Here is a 6236-nt window from a genome sequence, read left to right on the forward strand (position 1 = left end):
GAATCAGGAATCAAGTTTGACACCACCGGCCTGACAGAAATAGACTTTTTCAAAGTCTTTTTCTCTGAGGACTTTATAAACCTCATGGTGGGCCAAACTAATTTGTATGCTCATCAATTTTTGGAACAAAACCCCTCTTCATCATTTTCTAACTGGTCTCCTGTAGACGCAGAAGAAATGATGAAGTTTTGGGGCCTGGTCCTTCATATGGGGATCCTGAAAAAAACAGAGGTTCGGCAATACTGGAGTGTTGACGTTTTGTATAACACTCCAGTGTTCCGAATGGTCATGACCCAGACACGTTTTGAGGCCATCCGCAAGTTCTTGCATTACCAAGATAATGCAATGTGTCCTGCATGCGATGACCCAAACTTTGATCGTCTTTTCAAAGTTCGGCCGGTCATCGAGCACTTCAACAAGTTTGGTGAAGTGCACGTGCCCCAAAGGGACATCTGCGTGGATGAGTCCTTAATTTCTTTTAAGGGGCGGCTTGGATTCCGGCAGTACTTGCCCAGTAAAAGGTCCAGGTACAGGATCAAGCTGTATAAACTTTGGGGGAGTACCTCAGGGTACACTCACAAGTTTAGAGTTTATGAAGGGAAGGACTCCTGGATTGAACCCCCTGAATGCCCCCCTGTTCTGGGAGTGAGTGGGAAAATTGTGTGGGACTTGGTGCACCCACTGCTGGATAAAGGTTATCACCTGTACGTGGATAACTTTTATACAAGTAACCCGCTCTTCAAGTCCCTCTCTGCGCGACATACCGCAGCTTGCGGTACTGTCCGCAAAAATCAGAAAGGCCTCCCAAAGGCGCTAATTGGGCAGCTGCTCAGAAGGGGTGAGAGCAGAGCCCAATATAGCGACCACCTGTTGGTGGTCAAGCACAAGGACAAGAGGGATGTCCTTCTCTTGACCACCATACATGGTGATGGCAGCACCCTCAGCACTGTAAGAGGTTCCACTACACAGGTCGCCAAACCAGACTGTGTAGTGGGGTACAACAAGTACATGGGGGGAGTTGATCTCTCTGATCAAGTCCTCCAGCCGTACAGTGCTTTGAGAAAGGCCAAGGTATGGTATAAGAAGCCGGCCGTGCACATTGTTCAGATGGCAATGCACAACGCTTTCCTTCTGTCAAAATGTGCAGGCCAGACTTCTACGTCGTACCTTCACTTCCAGGAGACAGTTATCAAGGCCCTGATATTTGGCAGTGGTGGTGGAGCGGGCCCCTCTACTTCTGGAACTGAAGGACCTAGAATTGTACCTGACCAGCATTTCCTGGGGCAGATCCCTCACAGCGGAATAAAAGGTAAGTCACAAAAGAAGTGCCGAGTGTGTTACCGAAGGGGAATACGCAAGGACACCATTTACCAATGTGACACCTGCCCCGACAAACCTGGCCCCTGCATGAAAGACTGCTTCAAAAGGTACCATACTTCCATGGACTATTGAATTAATTTCTGATGTATGACAACCTGACGAACACTACACAGCTGACGTAATGTTCGTCAGATTGTCATACTTCAGTTGTGTAGTGTTTGTCAGGTTGTCCTACACAACTGGCGTATAACACTACATTATAAAATTGACAAATCAGGTATATGTTCCAAAAAGGGGGCACTTGTTGGGCATTTCCACTGTTTAGGCACATCAGGGGCTCTGAGAACGTGACATGACGCCCGCAGACCATTCCATCAAAGTCTGCATTCCAAAGCATCACTCCTTCCCTTCCAAGCCCTGACATGCGCACAAACAGTAGTTTTCTCCAACACATGGGGTATCAGCGTACTCAGAAGAAATTGCACAACAACTTTTGGGATCCAATCTCTCCTAGTACCCTTGTGAAAATAAAAATATTGCGGCTAAAAGAGCATTTTTGTGGAAAAAAAAATATTTTTTTCACGGCTCTACGTCATAAACCTTTGCAAAACACTTGGGGGTTCAAAGTGCTCACCACACATCTAGATAAGTTCCCTGAGGGGTCTAGTTTCCAAAATGGAGTCACTTGTGGGGGAGATCCAATGTTTAGGCACACAGGGGCTCTCCAAACGCGACATGGTGTCCGCTAACAAGTTGAAACCATGTCGCGTTTGGAGAGCCCCTGTGTGCCTAAACATTGGAGTTCCCCCACAAGTGACCCCATTTTGGAAACTAGACCCCCCAAGGCACCTATATAGATGCATATTGAGCACTTGGAACCCCCAGGTGCTTCACAAATTAATCCGTAAAAATAAAAAAGTGTTTTTTTTTCCACTTTTTCATTTTTACGAATCAATTTGTGAAGCACCTGGGGGTTCCAAGTGCTCACTATGCATCTAGATAGGTGCCTTGTGGGGTCTAGTTTCCAAAATGGGTTCACTTATGGGGGAGCCCCAATGTTTAGGCACACAGGGGCTCTCCAAACGCGACATTGCGTCCGCTAATTATTCAAGCAAATATTCCAATCAAAAAGTCAAATGGCGCTCCTTCCCATCCAAGCCCTGCCGTGCGCCCAAACAGTGTTTTCCCCCACATATGGGGTATCTGCGTGCCCAGGGGAAATTGCACAACAAATTTTGGGGTCCATTTTTTCTTGTTACCCCTGCAAAAATAAAAAAAATTGGGTCTAAACTAACATTTTTGTGAAAAAAGTTAAATGTTCATTTTTTTCTTCCACATTCCAAAAATTCCTGTGAAGCACCTGAAGGCTTAATAAAGTTCTTGAATGTGGTATTGAGCACCTTGAGGGGTGCAGTTTTTAGAATGGTGTCACTTTTGGGTATTTTCTGTCATAAAGACCTCTCAAAGTGACTTCAAATGTGATGTGGTCCCTAAAAAAATGGTTTTGTAAATTTTGTTGGAAAAATGAGAAATCGCTGGTCAACTTTTAACCCTTATAGCTCCCTAACAAAAAAAAAATTTGGTTCCAAAATTGTGCTGATGTAAAGTAGACATGTGGGAAATGTTACTTATTAACTATTTTGTGTGACACATCTCTCTGATTTAAGGGCATAAAAATAAAAATTTTGAAAATTGCAAAATTTTCAAAATTTTCGCCAAATTTCCATTTTTTTCACAAATAAACGCAAGTGATATCGAAGAAATTTTACCACAATCATGAAGTACAATATGTCACGAAAAAAGAATCTCAGAATCAGGGGGATCCATTTAAGTTTTCCAGAGTAATTACCTCATAAAGTGACAGTGGTCAGAATTGTAAAAATTGGCCTGGTCATTAACGTGCAAATCACCCTCGGGGGTAAAGGGGTTAAGAAAGAGTTTGTGGTCCAGACAGACGCTTCAGAGCTTGGTCTAGGAGCTGTACACTCTCAAGAGATAAATGGATAAATGGGGAAGAACATCCCATTCTCTATCTGAGCCGGAAGCTGTCCTCCTGCGAGAAAAACTACGCAATAGTAGAAAAGGAGTGTTTAGCCATAAAGTGGGCCGTAGATACATTAAGATACTACCTACTAGGCCGGAAGTTTAAGTTGGTGTCAGACCATGCCCCGTTGAGATGGTTGAGGGAAAAGAGGGGTAACAATGCCAGGGTAACTAGATGGTTCCTAGCTCTTCAGGACTTCAACTTTCATGTAGAGCATAGGCCTGGGAAGTTACATGGGAACGCTGATGCCCTTTCCCGTTTTAGGTCAATTAGGATTACCATAATTTTTAATATTTGCCAAATGCCAGAATAAGGAGAGAGAGAATGTATTAAGGCATTTAAAAAAACGGGAAAGGTTTATTCTGATTTCATGTCAGATATTGAGAAAAACATGCATATGTGTCTTTTTATATACTGTATGTAAACTTCTGGTTTCAACTGTACATCTTGGGCCTCTTCCTTGTATAATGTGCTCTATTCTGCGCCCTTTCCTGGTATAATGTTACCCTTCCTGAGCACCTTCCTGGTATAATGCACTCCATCCTGGGCATCTTCCTGGAATAATGTACCCAATTCTCAGCACATTCCTGGTATAATGTACCCCATTCTGAGCACATTCCTGGTATAATGTCCCCCATCATGAGCACATTCCTGGTATAATGTCCCCCATCCTGAGCCCTTTCCTGGTATAATGTTCCCCATCCTGGGACCCTTCCTGGTATAATGCACTTCATCCTGGGACCCTTCCTGGTATAAGCACCCATCAGCCCACGGGTGCTTTAAATTAGTGTTGGTTTCTACCTGCCCACTTAAATTTGTAGGTTTCTCTCCTAAGAGAGGCATGTTTGCCCATTTATATTGTAGGCTTATAGCCCAAGAGAGGCATGTTTAAGAGGTTAGTTACCCATCATGCGGAGGCTACCTTGTCGTGGTTGATGGGCATACATGAATTGGCCAATTTGTGCGCTAAGAACCTTCATTTTTTGTAAGTACATTTTATTTAGCAATAATGCAGTTTAGCTCTTATGTTCTCAGTGTCAGCATATGTATTGTCCCTTGCAGTGTGTTGCTGTGCTTTCTTATTGTACCCTTCCTGGTATAATGTCCCCCATCCTGTGCCCCTTCCATTAATAATGTTTGCTGTTCTTCTCCAATACATTTAAAAATAAATAAATTATTCTTCTTCCCTTCCTCCACTCCCACAACTCGCAGCGTATTCTTCTATAGCATTTGAAGGAACTGGCATCTAACTTCGTCTTGCTGGCATGGTGCATGACGTCACGGTCATGTGCCGCCTGTGACTGGCACACCAACGACAACAGCCGGCCTCTGATTGGCTGGCAGGGTGTATTGCGGTGCAGGGACACAGATGGTCTCTGCGTCTCAATACATTTCAGCTGAATGTGTGTCCTTGCATGCACCTCTAACTGAAATAGGTGCTGGTGGCGGCCGACCCCCCTCCTGCACGGGCCTGGTCGCACCCTCTGTGACCGATGTCGTTCCGCTCCTGGAAGGGATATGCTGATGTTTACTATTGGATTCTATCATGTATGTGAGAATAAAAGGCTTCTTGAGATTGATGACACTGCCATATCTAGCAGCCAAGACTTCTCAATAATAGCGGACAATTGAGGCTGCTGGGATCTAGATCAATCACACAACGACACGTGTACAATGCAATAGTGTTTTTATTAGCAAAATCATAAGAATCATTAACCTGAATTACATCGTGATTTACCAATAAAGAAGGTCAGCTCCAGATTTTACATAATGGAACATAATAGCCAAATTGTAAAATCCAGGATCTGGAGCATTTATTCAAGATTAATAGATTATTATTAAGTAAGTAAAATTGTGAAGGCTCCGGCTTATTTACGGATAATAATGGACTTTGAAGTGAAAAAAACAAGATATATATGATGTGTTTAAGTCCTGGAATTTGTAGATGTCCACATGTGTAATGGAGGCCTCCACCATCCAGGTCCCTAAACTGTAAACAGGAAAATTATGTGCAAATTAATCAATATGGCAAAAGTCTGAAATATTCTATCTGCTGACAAGAGCGGTTTATCTCCAGTTTACCCAATACAGAGAAAATGCCGCCAGTGATCAGTAATGGAGCCATCATCCCATTCTCTCACACATTTACACTGCTGCACTGCCATCTAGTGATGAAAAAAAAAAGTACTATACCAACACAGTTTATTGTCACTATTGGTGGGATCATATTATTAACACGGCTCATTATAGACTGCAGGTTATTTACAAGTTAATGAACGTTACAGAATATAATGACTAAACTATTGTACATGGCTTTATCAGTGAAGAAGGGTCCTTGTACATACCTCACAAATAAGAAAGAGAGCGAGTGTATAGTGCTGGGACCCTAATCTCACCTGCTCCTTTATATGTGCTCACACAGAAATATTCTCCTAATGAAGCCATGCTGGTTCAGTATGCTTTCAATTTTGAATAAATCCCCAACAGTGTCACCAGCAAAGCACCCCCACACCATCACACCTCCTCCTCCATGCTTCACGGTGGGAACCAGGCATGTAGAGTCCATCCGTTCACCTTTTCTGCGTCGCATAAAGACACGGTGCTTGGAACCAAAGATCTCAAATTTGGACTCATCAGACCAAAGCACAGATTTCCACTGGTCTAATGTCCATTCCTTGTGTTCTTTAGCCCAAACAAGTCTCTTCTGCTTGTTGCCTGTCCTTAGCAGTGGTTTCCTAGCAGCTATTTTACCATGAAGGCCTGCTGCACAAAGTCTCCTCTTAACAGTTGTTGTAGAGATGTGTCTGCTGCTAGAACTCTGTGTGGCATTGACCTAGTCTCTAATCTGAGCTGCTGTTAACCTGCAATTTCT

Source organism: Phyllobates terribilis, unplaced genomic scaffold, assembly GCF_046119375.1.
Source record: "Phyllobates terribilis strain yellow unplaced genomic scaffold, ASM4611937v1 Scaffold_310__1_contigs__length_2243716, whole genome shotgun sequence".
Taxonomy (NCBI): domain Eukaryota; kingdom Metazoa; phylum Chordata; class Amphibia; order Anura; family Dendrobatidae; genus Phyllobates; species Phyllobates terribilis.